Source organism: Poecile atricapillus, chromosome 1 (assembly GCF_030490865.1).
Source record: "Poecile atricapillus isolate bPoeAtr1 chromosome 1, bPoeAtr1.hap1, whole genome shotgun sequence".
Lineage (NCBI taxonomy): Eukaryota > Metazoa > Chordata > Aves > Passeriformes > Paridae > Poecile > Poecile atricapillus.
The window spans coordinates 115,212,232-115,229,037 of NC_081249.1; the positions used below are offsets into that span (position 1 = coordinate 115,212,232).

The 16,806-nt window shown below is 44.0% G+C and overlaps 1 protein-coding gene across 4 annotated transcripts in view; it reads right to left on the minus strand.

Moving 5' to 3' along the window:
- FAM168A (family with sequence similarity 168 member A) overlaps positions 1–16,806 on the minus strand; it is a 127,719-nt gene that overhangs the window by 79,973 nt on the left and 30,940 nt on the right. For 2 of the 4 annotated variants that reach the window (XM_058833554.1, XM_058833392.1), the window contains exon 2: positions 7,739–7,822. The exons of the other annotated variants lie outside the window; for them this stretch is intronic. The gene's annotated coding sequence lies outside the window, so the exon portion shown is untranslated. The remainder of the gene's footprint in view (positions 1–7,738; positions 7,823–16,806) is intronic. 4 annotated transcript variants of the gene reach the window in all.

Here is a 16,806-nt window from a genome sequence, read left to right on the forward strand (position 1 = left end):
ACAGCAGCTCCACAAATGTAGAGTGCTGCTTGTTTCCATAGAATCCCAGAGTGGACTGGGTTGGAAGGGGCCTTAAAGCCCATCTCATTCCCATCCACTTCCATGAGCAGGGACACCTTCCACTAGACCAAGCTGAGCTCCGAGAAGAGCCTAGAGAAGAAACAAGCTACTTCATTTATAGCTGGCCTCACAAGTAATTAATTATCCCCCAATTGCCATAGCCCTCAAACCTCAAACCAAAACACCTTTCATGGATGAATGACTTTTTAGGGAGAGAATCCTGGGCAGAATTCCTGCTGATAAGGACTCACATAAATATAGACCAAACTGAAGGTGCAGTTACTGACTTCCAGCCCCTGTTCTGCTTTTTGAACTTTGCAATCTCGACATTAAAAATGTCTTATTTTTAACTTGAAATGACACACTCAGCTGTACAGAACACACACAACACAACGATTCTCCTTGGTGCCAGTTGTGACAGCCAGAAAGACTGACAGACAGGTATGAGGAGCATGCTGAAGTGCCAAGGAATTATCAGGCTCTGTTCCCAGGGAAAATTTCTTCCCCAAAAGGGTTGTCCAGACCTGGCCCAGCTGCCCAGGCCAGGGGTGGAGTCCTCATTACTGGAGGGATTTAAAAGCAGTGTGGATGTGGCTCTGAGCAGCACCTCACCTACCTGCAGATCCATGCGAGCCATGGGACTCAGTGTGGAGCTGAGCATGGCCAGCACCTTCATGGATCTGACATCAATTCCTCTAGGATGGTGACAAACTGGGAAAAGCATTTTACACCTGTGAGAGAATCCACTGACTGTTTTGGTTGAAGTGGAGAACACTATTTTCACACTTTAATACAAAAAATGGACAATAAATGTGTGTAAGGAACTCCAAAATGAGAGAGAACTTTGGGCAGAAAAAAATTGTGAATTTGCTCTGCTATCAATTTGTCTTCAGTTTTCCCAATTTTTTGTACCTAACCTCTCTGTTACACAGCCAGACCACAACCAAATCTAAACAGGATCCTAATGATCTCCCATTAGCTAAACTTCCCAGCAGAACACTTCCAAAGAAAGAAGAGGTCAAAACCTGCCATCAGTAGAAGGAAGATTTCAAAGGACCAGAAAACCAGCTAAATTGTTACTTTTCCTACTCCAAATCTGTAGTTTGTAAGGACCCACTCCCCCATGGAAAAGCTGCAAAATGTGGACCCAAAGAAAGGCATTAAATAACCATAAAAGAAATACAAAAGTTTAAGAACAGCTGCTGTGTAATATCTCCTGACTGGATACAGCATGAATATGGGGAAAAAAAAGATGCTTTTAAATGCTTGGCCTGTACAGCAGCAAGAACTCACTCATCCTGTTTTATTGACTCTGCTCCAAAGGGGAACAGACCACCTACTCCCAAATTGGACACATCCATCCCAAATTGTATGGGGATTTCACCCATTGAGCAATGGCAGATTAGGAGGCTTTGAGGACAATTATGTGGGATGCAAGGGAGAGAGGGGGAACCCTCAGCCTTGAATGAGCACTTGGAACACCAATGTCTAGACAGTGCTGACACCTTTGTCTTTGGGAAGAGGGATTAGGGAAGCAATCTGGCTGTGCTGTTCCTTGTTTGAGATGAAACCAGAAGACACTTTGGGCTGAAGGCCTGGCCCTGTTCCAAAAACCACTTTATTATGAAGGAGCTGAAGAAAAGGAGGTCTGTAAGAGTGAGAGTGAGGTTTCTGCCTGGCAGTCACAGCAATTAAACGAGTTGCCTTGATGAGGAGGAAAAAACCATCCGAGTAAAACCCAAAGCCTCATAAGTGCAGGAGAAAGTAATTTGAAGAGTAGGTCAAGCCTCCCAAGGGGATTACCTTTCCAGTTTGAGATTTAATGCTGGAGACATGCTTGGAAAAGCTGACCAGTGAGATCCTGCTGATCCCACGGATGACCCCGTAACGTCTGGATGCTCCAGCACCAGTCAAGTGTTAAAAGGGTATGTGGAAAACTGTGTGAGTTAGAATCAAAACTGGCAGAACTAGAAGGTTCCTTCTCCTCCTTCCACCCTCCCTTTCTCCCTTCCTCCCTTCCTTGCCCACCATGAGATTGCTGGGTTAAAATGTGTCTCATCAAATCCCGGATCACATAAGAAACTTGAAAGATCCACTTCAAAGAGCTACTTTGGCAAACAAAGCACTTAAGACAATTTAATGCTTCTCATACTGGAAACAACCACTTCCTTCAATGGGAAAGGAAAACAAATAATGGAGAGACAAAGCCAGGAACATTTGTGGGAGCTGGGAATAACCAAGCCCAGGCTGCGGCTGTGAAGAGATGGGGAGCTCACACTTCCCTGGCTGTTCCAGTGCTTCCAACATGATGGACTTCTCTCCAAGGATGTGCTCACTGAGAGTGAAAAACTGAACAGAAGCTCAAAGGCTTTCACTCTTACCCAAAAATCCATCTGCCAAACACAGCAGATGCTGGAAACTCACTGCCCCAAGGACTTGGATGTGTTCAGGGAAGGCAGGAGGGAATACTGCTCTTAAATACCTCTGTGCCTCTAAAGATATTTGACATTTCAGATCTGTGCTGCTGTTAGGAATCAATTTTTGCTAAAAATGTGCGTTAAAGGCAGTTCCCATCTCTCTGAATATCCAGAGAATATTTCCAGTTCAATATTCCAAAGTCCTACGGTACCACCATCATCTCTCCAGGCATGCAGGAAGAAGAAAAGGAGAAGGAACCTTCCAGTTCTGCCAGGAAATTAAGGCAGAGCTGGAGGATCCAACTGTTGGCTCCTTAAGGACAAGTTGGGATGGAAGCCCAATCCAACCTGCTTTTTATGGAGTAGTTAATAAGATAATATCTAAGAGAGATGGAAACTTTATACAGACAGAGGGAAATCTTAATTCTCAAACAGACCAGAGGCAATTACCAAAATTATAGCAGTGGAATTGTTTTTTTGCAGTCAAGCATAATTATGGAAAGTCTGTTGGAAAGAATGCTTAGGCTATGATTTGCATTTCAATTAATTTTCAAACTTTTGTATGGAGAATTGATGGCCAGTATTGGGAAGTACAGGAACTACCACACAATGAAATGCACTCATCAATATACTATAGGATACAACAAAATGTTCCAGGGTTTAGGGTTTTTTGGGTTTTTTCCAATTAGCCTGTAGAAAATGGGTACAGATGTAGAGGAAAAGAAAAACCACCAGTGCTACCACTTGGATATGCTGGGTGGTACCAAAGGACGAGAGGCAATGGGAAAAAACTGGAATGAAGGAATTTCCACCTGAAGGAGAGGAAGAGCTTTACTGTGAGGTGACCATGCACTAGAACAGGCTGCCCAGAGGGAGTGTGGAGTCTTCTTCCCTGGGGATAGTCAAAACCCTCAATCCCAAGGATTGTAGACACAATCCTGGGTTACCTGCCCTTCGGGATCTTGCTTGAGCAGTGAGATTGGACTAGATGACCTTTGTGTCCCTTCCAACACCCCAGCCATTCTGGGATTCTGGGATTCACGTGCATCTGAAGTGCTGCACAATGGGAAAATCCAAGGCTCCTGAGAATATTTTCCTTCCTGAGGTTCACCAACAGTGAACCAGGGTTCACGGCAAACCCTCAGGATATCATTCCTGCCAATCTGCCAATCCCAAATTCTCACTTCCACGTGTTAAAAAGGAACATTTCTGTACTAAAATATCTGCAAAGTTCTGCCCAATTGCTTTACAACTTTATTGATTATAATTGGCTCTTGCTCCTTCAGCCCAAGAATTTCACACAAAATTCCAATTATACAATCCAGCATGAGACAGCCAGAGATACAGACTCTCTAACAAGCTTAGGCACAAATCAAAGGGCTAAATCAAAAACTGGCTCACACCAAGTCTATTCTTTGTGCAGTCAACCAAGACTAATTAATGCTTTTAATGGCAGTTTACCCCTTTTGGCGCCATAAATCAGAGCAGGCAGCTTTTCTGAATTAACAAAAGAATCTGTGAAAGGTGTAGCTCATTAAGCACACTCCCAAATTCAAATGCACTTAATCAGAACCAGGTACATTGAGCAGGACTGTACTCTAGGAGCAGAGTAATCTGCAGGCTGTACACAGGGAACATTCATTCATCAACACAAACAAGGCTGGCATGCCGGGAAGAGGGGCTGAATTATACATCTGAGAGAAAGGCCCCTGCTTCCAGCACAGCTTTTGTGAGGGCAGGAATGTGGAGCACACTGCAGGAAGGCGCTGTGGAAAGGTGGAGGGAACAGGGAGGATGTTTCCCATAAGCTCACCTCAGCTACAGAGTCCTTGAACAGAGCTGCTGCTGCTGAGCTGTTGGAGCAGTTCCAGACAAGGCACCAAGCTGATCAGAGAGATGGAGCAGCTCTGCTGCGAGGAAGGACTGAGAGAATTTGGATAGCTCAGCCTGGAAAAGAAAAGCTTTGGGGTGACCTAATTGTGACCTTCCAGGACCTGAAGGGAACCTACAGGAAAGATGGAGAGAGACTCTTTACAAGGGCCTGGAGTGACAGGACAAGGGGAAATGAAGCCTACTCTCAATCTGACAAAGAGGTTACGCTGGATCTTAGGAAAAAATCCTTCCCTGTGAGGGTGGGGAGGCCCTGGCACAGGGTGCCCAGAGAAGCTGTGACTGGCCCTGGATCCCTGGGAATATTCCAGGCTAGGTTGGAGCAGCCTGGGATAGTGGAAGGTGTCCCTGCCCATGGCAGGGGGTGGCACTGGACAGGCTTTAAGGTCCATTCCAACCCAAACTATTTGGGGATTCCATGAGGTACCTAAATAAGCTGTAATATATCACATAGGGAAACTTCTTCCTTGTGTAAGGTGATAAATTTCTAAAGATGAAGGACGCAGCATTTCATCCTAAGTGACACCCTTGCAAATACTTCTGAGTCAGATCCACTCTAAAAAAACACCTTTTAAAATGTTTTTGCCAGAGTTTCTTCCCAATATCCCACCTTGCCCTCTGGCAGTGGGAAGCCATTCCCTGTGTCCTGTCCCTCCAGGCCTTGTCCCCAGCCCCTCTCCAGCTCTCCTGGAGCCCCTTCAGGCCCTGCAAGGGGCTCTGAGCTCTCCCTGGAGCCTTCTCCTCTCCAGGTGAACACCCCCAGCTCTCCCAGCCTGGCTCCAGAGCAGAGGGGCTCCAGCCCTGGAGCAGCTCCAGGGCCTCCTCTGGACTCTCTGCAGCAGCTCCACATCCTCCTGATGTTGGGGGCCCCAGAGCTGGATGCAGCACATAACTTGGCTTGACAGAAATAATTTTCCATATCACATGTTCTCTGAAAGGAATTTTGTTCTCCAAAACTAGAGCTAGCAATGCAAGAAAACTTCAGATCTGTGAACAAAGGATTTACTCCTGTGCTGAAAAAATTCACTAAATGATGTTCTCAACAGCATTGAAGTGTCTAAGAGCTGCTGGAAAAATGCTGCACTTCAGCTCTGGATTCAGTTCATTCCCAGCCCAGTGAAGATCCCACCAAACTGGCAGAAATGCTCAGGAGACTTAAAGTCCAGAAATTTTCCACATGAATTCAGAAATGTTGAGGAGCAGAAGTATAAAGTCCAGGCCCAGTTCCAAATTCCACTCACACACTGGATAAAAACCAGCCCAATGTAAAAGCACATTTAAAAATATTTACATAAAACCAAACCATTACAGAGATAAGAGAGGTATTTATAGAAACACATGGATTTTACACACACACCGTGTTTAACTATTTAGCTGCTGGAATTTCAATTACAATATGGGGGAGTGCTTTCCCAAGCAGGAAACAACCTAAGTAAGCTAAGACATGGAGCACTCACACACTGAAGTTTGACTCAGTTTCCTCCACCTTTTGATTTCTGAATGGACACTGAGTCTAACAGGGCTGATTATCTTGATTCAGTTCAAGATAAAGTCACCCAAAAGTAAATATCTGAAGTGGCTGCTGGAGATCCCCAACAGGGCAATCACAGCCTAGAGAGCAACCCCCATCTGCTTGGTCAGCCAAGTCTCTATTGGCTCCATCAATTCCACTCTTGAGCTTAAAATTTCTTAAACTGGAGCTGGATTGGACCAGGAGCCCTTGGAGCAGGAGTTTTCTTATGCAAAACCAACACTTGACATATTCTCACCTGAAACATGATCTTGTTCTCTGGATCTCCCATCAATTCCAGTCTTTGTGTCCCTTCTCCCACCTCACCACCCATCAAACCCACCCTTGGTTTTGCCTCTCTCCTTCCACAGCCCTGGATTTCTGCTTCTCAGACCCCCAAAAACCTACACAGCCCAAACAGGGGAAACCATACAGAAAAAAGGGGCAGGAGCAGCATCAGAGTCCCTTTTTTTTTAATTTATCATTTTGTCTAGCGTGAAGAGGGGAGAAAGGGGAAGCAGAAGATGGAGAGGGGATCATTGTTGTTGCCTCAAGGCTGGCACAAGCAAGGAAAAGCTTTTCTGAAATCCTTGGCATTTTCTGTCCCATCCCACCCAAGTTGGGGTGGCAGTAGAGGAAGAAACACCCAGATTTTGTCTGTATCTAAAGAGAAGGTATTGATTTAAGGGCAGTTTTTCCCAAAGCAGGGCTGGAGTGCTAAATTATTGTAAGGATAAGAGTCAGAGTGTGCCCAAAGGTTTGATCCCAATGCAGTGCAGCAGACCCAGGAGCAGCTGACATTTAAAGTTCATGTCATTAAGTGAGCAGCAAAACATATAAAATGGAAAAAAACATAGAGCCAACCCTGTTTTTCCATATTCCTGCACAAGAACAGCTGGATGGGTCAGACAGAAACCTCAGCCATCCCTGTGTCTTGTCTGCCCAACAGGAAAGTGTGAATCCCTGAGGGAAAATTGAAGGGCAGGCACACAGGGACATTTTCCCAGCATACTTCCCAGAGGGATTTCCTGAGGGGGTTTGTTCCTGTTTCACAGCTCCTGAAGATCATGCTCTCCCACTCTTATAACAAATTAAATTCTCTTATATATATGTGTGTGTATATATATATATATATACACATACATACATACATATATATATATATGCTCAAAGGGCTTGACCTGCTCAGGTCTCATCATGCCAGGCACTGTAAACCAAAATAAGGAGTTAAGATAAATTGCTCCAACCGAATTACACTGCAAAGTTTATATTTGAAAACATTGTTTCCAGCTTTCTTCTCCCAAGAAATAGAAACCATTAGAAAACAATTTGCCTGTCTCTAGGCAAATGACAGAAGTTTATATCAAGAACAGTGTCTCTGTCAACCCGGGGATTTTGACCCAGCTAATGAACACAAGTCTCCTTTTTATTATAAAACAAAAATGCATTATTTACTAGAAAGATATTAAGACTAATAAACACTAAAAAAAGAACTCCTCTCACAATTCTTTATAGGAGCAGCACATAAGTACTGTGTGTTTTACCCAGGCTGCTGAAGACCTGATGTTTATTAACTTTCTAAATCAACACAATAAAATACACCAGGCACAGAGTGTTTCTGGAGCTTCAGCTTATGCATTTCTTGACCCAGAAATCACTTCTCATTTTAAAATGTAAAGTGCTTCTGCAGCAAAGATCATTTAATAGAAAGAAGAGTCCGAACCATATCAAACAGCAACAGCTGCAACCTCCACGGCACCCAAGGCTTTCCTGTCTGAAGGGAGCAGAGAAAAGGTTTTGGGAGGAGTAGCTAAACCCAAGTGCTACAACTGAAGGGCACAAAGACAGGATGAATTGGTACCTCTTGGATACAAGCTTCCTTGGGATGGAGATAATCCGGAGAGGAGTGTGCCTGGGCAGGGAGTCTTCACAGCATTCCAGAGCTCTGCAGCAGCAAGGACAGGGAGAGAGAGAGAGAGAGAAACACCCGTGAGGCTCTGAGGAAAACCTGCTGGAAGAAAACAAGGCTCTTCCCAGCTCAGAGTGGTCTTCACATCCACTGGAGCAGAAGGAGAAATGGGACATGTAAGAAATGCAGGCAAAAAAAAAGAGGAGCACTGGAGACGCAGGATAAGAGGAGAGGGAAGGGATACTGGAGCTGGCAATGAGACCAAGGCCTTCCCAGGTTTCCAGAGGGAGAAAACAAAGTCCAAGCTCTCATTTAAATACTTGTTTACCAGCTATTTGTCAGAATTTGGGACTAAACAGGTTTTAGCCTCAGTTTTACATGTTACTCCTACATCCTCCCTTCCCAGCTGACACAAAAGCTCAGAGAACTGAAAATGCAATCCCTCAAAATGAAGTGCAGCACCCAAAAAAAGCTCTCAAGGCACTCCACATGCTTTATGCATTATAGGGAGGAACAGAAACCCTACTGTTCCCAAAGCAGGACCAGCTCCTCGGAACAGTTGTTTATTTTAATCAACCCAGTACCAAAAGGTTTACATTAAATATTTTTTCATGGTTTCTAACCACTGATCCTGTATTAGTTTACATTTACTCAAAAAAACACTCTGGGGGAGAAAGCAGGAGGCAGGAAACATTGAATCCAGTAAAACAACTGAGGTTTTCTTTGGGAGTGGTGATACATCCCACCTTTCCCTGTAGAATTACACTGCCAGACCCTTCAAGCCAGCTAACGAAACAGCATGACTCTGTAAATGAACACAAAACAGTAAAATCTTCATTTTTACTGAATCTTTCTTTTTCCTGCCTCCTGCAGGAAGCCACCACCTGCCATCAGAGATGGCATCCTTGGAGAGAAGTCAAAACCCACCCTGCTGATGCTCCAATGTCCCAATCATCTCAACACTGGTGCTAGCAGGAGCGTGAGCACACTCAGGGAAATGGGTCAGGAACATCTCCAACTCTACATTATAAGATGCATATTCATTGCTTGGAATTTAATTGTGGTTTCAGGCTTTTTGACTTGTTCTTATGGCCCTTCAGTTCAAAGACAGAACCCTAAAATATCTTCAGGAGAGAGAGGAAAGCATAAGTGAATTTCAGCAGAGACAAGGACTTGACAAATCTCATCCCATCAAGCTCTGCAGTGGCAAATTAGTCTTTCTCTGAGCACATTCTGTACTCAAAGTAGCCTCAGTGCTTCAGAAGGTACCAAATATAACACAGCCCCATTTTAACTTCCTTCCAGGAATATACACACTCATTTATTAAGAAGACGTGGGCTGCAGCTCCACTTCCAACAGCTTCAGTAACATTTTGTAAAATTAAACAAATTACTCCTTTTGTGGCAAGAAAGGAGCTGAAAATAAATGTTCAAGCAAATGGGGGAGAAAACCACCTCCCTCGCATCTTCCTCCCCCCTTGGATTTTGGGAAAGCAAGCCTTGCCTGCTGCACCAGGCTCAGCATCAACCACGGGACCACCAACCACTCCTGCTGCTGCTTTCCCACCTCAATCCCCTCACCTTTATCATTATTATTTCATTTCAGAGCTGCTTTGATACCTCAGTTGACTCCAAGTTCCCATTTTGGAATATTTTCACATCTTTATGGAAGTCCATAGGCTCTTGCTTACAAACACTAAAGGTGCATGGCACTGAACGTCCAGAGGGTTTCCAGGATTTGGCAGGAGGACAGCACTGCCACAGCCTTTAATGTCATGGGATTCTCCAAACATCCCCCCTTTTGTTCAGCTCTGGCTGCTACATAGAGGGAGAAGAACAGTCCTCACCTCTCATTAACCTTGGCGCTGGATCTTTCTTTAGCTGCTACAGCATCAATACCTGCTTGCATTGTGCTGCCATTCAGCAGATTAAGCCTTTTGGTATTTTTTTTGGCTCCATTTCTGTTTTTTTCCTGACCAGAAGTCAAAATGGTTCAGTTCAGAGTGAGTGGATGCTGCTGCTGCAGAGAGAAGCTGTGATAAGCTGCAGAGAAGGAGGCTATCCAGCTGCCAGCACACATCCCTGCTCTCTGCCACCACTCAAAAAGTGGCAGGGAACAGTCAGGATTGACCAAATCTGATGTATTTGCAAAAAAACCAGTCAGTCCAAGTCAGTGTCTTTGAGTGGAAGTGCAAAGACATTCATTAAAGAATGAAAAAAAACAAATGAATTTCTGAGAAGGTATTAATTTGGAAAATCTAGGGAAACAGCACAATGTTGAGAAGTCCTGATGGCACAACCTTGTTCATTAAGAGTGTCATCTGGGATTAAGTCAGGGAAAACTTCAAGAATACAGAAAAAAGCAGCCCTGCCTGCCAGTGAGGCAACCTGTGCCAGGGTCTCACCACTCTAACAGCCAAGAATTTCTTCCCAATATCCCATCTAACCCTGCCCTCTGGCAGTGGGAAACCATTCCCTGTGTCCTGTCACTACAAGCTCCCATAAAAATTCCTTCTGTCTCTTTCTTACCAAGTTAAGAAAGACACCAAAGCGGGTTCCTGCAGCCCAGAATTCCTCCTTCCCTTCCCACTATCTTCTTGCTACAAAAGAGATTAAATCCCTTAATATTTCCTAAGATTACTGCAGCTACTAAGTAGGGAAGCTCGTTCCCTAATATCTTCATCAATTCCATGTGCTATTTCAAGCAGCAAAACAAGGTTTTTAATTCTGTCCTCCCTCCTATGCCCCAAATTTAGTTTTCTTCTTTTGTTCTAGTAGCAACACTTCAATGATAGTCTTATTACAATTATTCTTCTCTGTTTCTCTTTTAATCCATTATTTTCATTCCTCATTATTTCATTATTTTCATTCCACAAAATTTGACTCCAGTGGTAGGAGCTGGGTAGACAGATTATAAAATAGATCGAGTTAATTAGGATGTGGTGATTAAAACACCTGCTTTGGTAGATTGCAGAGGGTTCTGATAAAATAGTGCTAGCATAAAAATACACCCTACAACTGCTTATCAGTTGAAGATAAAAACATTCAGCAAATGTCAGACAATCCGCAGGGTTAAATCCTATTCCACAACATTTTGAGTTTAGCCCTCTGAGTAACCAAACCCCACAAAATGGAAAGGGAAAAGTTCCCCAAAAGTCAACATCCACTTCCTTTACTGCCTGTTTTCAACAATTTTCCCAAACTTCTTCTAGAATTGACTGTGGTATAATTATTTTCACTCGTGCAAATTATATATTATAAGGCACCTTGGGGTTTCTAAGTCACAAATGACTTTGTAATGAAAAGAAAATAATTTCATTATCTAAGGTTATTGTTAATTGAAGGAAATATTAACTGTACTACTGACAACAGTCAACCTCCAGGAAGTGCAGCATTAAAAATTACATGCAGCCGTTGTCTTAGAAATAAAAATAAACCTTTCAGCAAGAGCAGCCTCGGTGTGACCTTTTCCTCTATTTAAAAAAAAATAAAATAAAATCAAAGCAAAACACTCCAGCACAACCTTTCCCTGCATTACAAAAGATGAATTAATGAGAATCTATTTGGACACTGGGAAAAGCCCTGGCAGGTTCATTGTGAAGGTTAATTCAGATACCTTTACTCATACAGGGAATGGAATTAAAGGAACAGAATTTAAAGGCAATAGTGAAGGCTGCAGTATTAAGCTGTGAGCAAGGAGACACCACAGAGAGGATACTAGAGACATTCGTCATGGAGCCTAATGCACTTAAGACCTAAATTCTGGAAGAATAGGGCAAAATGTTAATGAATATATACAGATTATCCAGTATGGATCCAAATTCCATTCTGCTCAGGGCACATTTAGAAAAAAAATAATTAAAGATCCACCTGGAGCAACTGGAAGTAAAAACATCTGTTCAAATACCTAGCAGGAAATAAAGGCATGGAAAAAAATAATTCTGGAAGGCAGAGAACGTTGCAGGAAACCACAGGGTCATTCCTGGCTGGAACCGCCTTCCCGTCTTTCTCTCCTTAAAAACTGGCAATTGCCTTTGTGCCACCAGGACTGCTCTGGAGCTGTACCGAGACCTGGATTAGGGAAGAGATCCAGGTTAAAAATAACCTGGGTTTGCTGTTCCCTGATCTGGTTCACCAGATGTCCCTGGGAGAGCGGGACCGGTGCAGCCCAGGGAGCCCAGCACCGGGAACAGGCGGCACAGGAGGAGGGAAGCTCCCAGGGACAGCTTCACCCTGGAGTTAGGAACAACAGGACACAGCCAGGAGAACTGGCATGGAGCAAGAGGGGCAGCACCAGCAGGAATTCGCACTTGGATTTCCCAAACACTGATGATGCTCAGGAGGGAAAGGCTCCCAGGGCTGCTTCCAGCTCCTGAGCTTCCTCCTGCCAGAGACCCATCTCCAGCACCCATCTTGGCCATCTGGGGGAAGAACTGGAATTGTTGGGAATCATCAGCAATGGCTTTGGCTGGTCAGGAGGGGAAGGAGTTTTTAAGGAAGAGGGTGAAAAGGGCCATGTGCTTCAGCAGCACCTTGCACACATCCACCACGGGAAACGTCCCTCCAGGAAAACTCCATGGAACCACACACAATGACTCAACATCTCCAGGTGTGCAGTGAGCTTCTAAAATTAGATGGTTCTTGAAACTCCAGAGTATTAAATATCCCAAGATCCTCCTTCATTTTTTACATGCAGGGTTCAAAGTGAGAACTCAAGGGGCAAGAAAAATGAGGAAATCATTAAACTGGCAAAGTTGGGCATCGTCCTTTCTCCAGGAACATCCTGTTGGCTCGGCCCCCAAGAAAGACAAGTGACACACCTCAGGATTCTGAATGTCACCCCTGACCACACCTCCCCTTGACATCACTTCTGCTGTATCCTTAGAATAACTTTCCCACTTGGAGGATGCCAGCAGAAGGCCAGAAGGGCAGACCGAGCTTAGGAAAAGCAGCAAATCCCATCCGCATTTTTACTTACTCACAGCTACTGATTAAAATAATTAAAAAAAAGGAGTCTAATCCCCTGGAAAACTGGAGGGGTTGCTTTTGGAGCCAAAGAGCAGGAAAAGGACAACTGCTATTAAAATATCAGCACTGGGCTCCCTGCTCCTGTTGAGCCCTGGATTTCAGGTGTCGAGCTGTGGTCGATGCAGCAGCAGGATGGGTGGATACAAGATATTCAAGTCAGACACTCTAATCTGAACTCCTACCAGCAGATAAGAGAGACTTAAACAGAGTGAGAGCTGGTTTGCTTTTATACTTAGTTCTATTTAAAAGAGACTCATTTCTCTAAGGCCAGTCTTTCAAACACGCCGGTTTGCCAAGAAATATCGCTCTGCACCACATCTGCCGAAGTTTGTAATCCAGAAAAACACACCCTGGAGATAAATGCCCTCATTCTTGATTTTCACTTCATTGTGTTAAGAAAAGCAAAGGGCAGTAAATTCTGGTGAAGTCCGGTTTAATAATCTACTACAATTTACATGGGCCATCTTTTGAGAAGGGTTTTTCTTCAATCTCCAAACTCAGAATAATTGCAGTATCAGGATCATTCAGCTCAATGCATTGCTGAGTAGCAGAGTTTGGGGAGACAGATCCTATTGTCAATAGAGCACAGAAAACAAGCACTGAGAGCCCCTTCCAGTATCTAAAGGGCCTCCCTGGAGCCTTCTCCTCTCCAGGTGAACACCCCCAGCTCTCCCAGCCTGGCTCCAGAGCAGAGGGGCTCCAGCCCTGGAGCAGCTCTGGGGCCTCCTCTGGACTCTCTGCAGCAGCTCCAGCTCCTTGTGCTGCTGGCCCCAGGGCTGGGAGAGCTCTGCAGGTGGGCTCTCACCTCAGCTCAGGGGCAGAGGGGCACAGTCCTCTCTCTCTCTCAACCTGAATTCCAGATTAAGAACAGCTCTTGATCCCTTGAGGATGGTCTTTCTACTGCAGCATTGCGTTAAAATCTTTTCTCCACCGTCCTCAATGGAAACATGACAACAAAATCAATTTGGAGATTGTTGTATTGACAGAGACACTTCCTGCTGGAGTTATTTCCATCTGAAAAACCAGCTGAGCCACACTGATGAAAACATTGTTTAAACTGTGATTCTGCAAGGAAACCTTTCAGCTCTAGAAAATTCACCCATTCCAGTTCTCATGCATGTCTTGGGAAAAGGAGTTCTGGCCAAAAAAGGGCTTCACAAAACCAATTGGTCTTTTTTTATTTATCCATAAAGTTTCTCAAAGCAATAATTGACTATTTATCAGGTGTTTTGCCTTCCATTATACCCAAAGCACACACACATTCTCCCATACCTGACCAGCATCCGCACTGAACCACACTTCATTAAGTAATTAATTGAGCGATTCAGACAGATTAGGTAGCAATAAAAATTATTTTAAGGTGAGTAACTGCCTTTCCATAGAGGTGTTCCCAAAGTTCCCACAATCTTTCAAGGCCTTTAATTACTTTCAATAACAAACTCGCTTAAAAGCAATTAAAAATGAGTTAAGTCAACATTTCTTTCACTGGGGTTTATTAAGCACTTGTTTGAAGCAGTCCCAATCTCTCCTTCCTTTAGAAGTCATTGGCAATTTCTGTCACTGTAGACTTAATTTTTGTTCACTTAATTCCCTATGCCACACAGGGACAGGTATTACAGTGCTGGTGGAAAACTCACCAAAATTTAGAGTAATATTCCCCAGTTTTTAAAAAGACCAGAGGGGAGCCCCCCAACACTCACTTCCTGAACACTCACTCACTCACTTACTTCCTGAACACTGCACATGGATTATAAAAATTCCTGATAATATTAGAGCAAAATAACGAGCTTTCCTCCAGCTTTTGCAAAGGACTTTAATAATTTCCTGTTCCAATCTCAGCACGGACCTTGCCTAAGGCACATTAATCCTTACGCCACACATTCAGTTCCTGCAGTCGGGTCAGGTCACCAAGCAGGCCAGAAATGGTCCCTTATTAATTATTTAGTCACTGCAGAGTGTGGGTTTCCTCATTTTTGGCCCTGCCATTTCCCAAGTTTTTAGTGTGTTGTGGTGCTCCTGAACTTTCCCATTGGCTCCACAAATCCACCTTTTCATTCAAAACACTTTTCTCTTAACAGCATCTCCCCGATGTTGTCCTCCTCCATCCTACCCTACACATGCACATTCCACACACTCCTCTCTTTTATTTCCCAGTGGTGACTCCCATTTGAAAACTACTTTTCCTTGCACAGAAAACTCTGGACTTGGCTCCAAACAATTCCTACAAGTGTATCTTTTCCCATTCTCCTTCATACAACAGGCAGTGTTTCAACAGTCCCACTTCAGCAAGGGGGAATGGCTTCCTACTGCCAGAGGGCAGGGATGGAAGGGATATTTGGAACAAATTATTCCCTGTGAGGGTAGGAGGCCCTGGCACAGGGTGCCCAGAGCAGCTGTGGCTGCTCCTGGATCCCTGGAAGTGTCCAAAGCCAGGCTGGATCGGACTTGGAGCAAGCTGGGATAGTGGGAGGTATCCCTGCTACGGCAAGGGTGGCACTGGATGAGCTTTAAGGTCTCTTCCAACCCAAACCATTCCATGATTCCATGAATTTCTCATTGTATTACCTTCTTCCATGTAAAAATGCAGCTTCCCCAGGAAAGGACCATGTCAGATTTAGTGCAGATGCACATCAAAATTAAGCAACACGTGACAGATCCTCTTTTGCCTCTCCACTGGCTACAGTGGAAATACTCCAAAGCAAAAGGTAGCACCTGAGCTTGTCTTCAAGTGTCCTTGCTGCACCCTCCCTCTGAGAACCACGGAATCCTTAAGGCTGGAAAAGTCAGCCAAGATCATCAAGTCCAACCTTGAAACACTAGAAAAGCCACCATCAAGCTCCAGACCCTGAGAAGCACTAATTCCATTTCAAACAGCCCTAAAAATGTGCCAGGGGGACCACAAGAGAGAATGGCAGCAGTGCTCCTCTTATAGAGGTAAGAAATAAACTATATTATACAGACCACAGTCTAATCTCACAAAGATATTTAAGCGCTCAATTCCCACTATACCAACAAAGTTAAATTCCTAAATACCTCTGGAAATCCAGGCACCAGAGAAGCACAGTTCTTTGAACTGGCTATTTCACATTTAATGTTTGCTGCGTGTTCTGGAGAACATCCAAATGTACCAAAACCTCCAAACACACCAGTCACCAAACCTTTGCCTCTACAATTCCTTTGCTGCTGCTGTTTCCACAGGAATTCCAGTCCAGGCTGTTTTTGGTAAGGGTGACAGGTTCAGCCATTTTATGCTTTCAGCAATCAGAACACAGCTCCATTTTATTCCATGCACTGCAATCAGAGTCTTGCCCTTAGTTTGGCAGCTTTTTATACCATGCAATAACAATTAACTCCCTTCGGCATAATTTATATGAATCATTGATTTAACACAGATAGCAAGGAAAAAGAAAAGACCTATTAAGTCATCTAAATGACCCAAGCAGCACCGCTGGATTGTTCTCAGCAGCACATTTGCTGTGCTTGTTTGAAATGTGCTTGCACAGCACAAGCACAAAAACTGTCTGCAGAGCAGACGTGTTTCACTAACAGATGCTCTAAGTCAACATAGCTTGGAAATCTTCAATTTATAGCTAAATGTTGTACTGCATTTTCACTCCTCCAAACAGGTTTTAATGTTTCTTGAGGGGGTGAGAAGGGGATATTTGTATTTCAGTAGAAAATACTTCCCTGGCAAATTCCAAGTTGGATCTAAGGCTTGCATGTCCAAAATAGGACCTGGAATATCCTGGGACCATCTCTTGAGAGAATATGGGTGCACTGCAAGAGGATGTCCAGTTCTAGGCATATAAATACTACAGATGTGCAATGCACTTTCAGGATGGGTTTTGGTGGGTTTTTTGGTCTTTTGTTTTGGGTTTTTTTTATCTTTAGAAGAATATAAAGTGTGACTTCCCTGATGGAATTCCAAGACCCAAACTCCTGGCAGATTTGTTTTCTAAATCTTTCTAATGGGGATTCCCATGTTTCCTCAG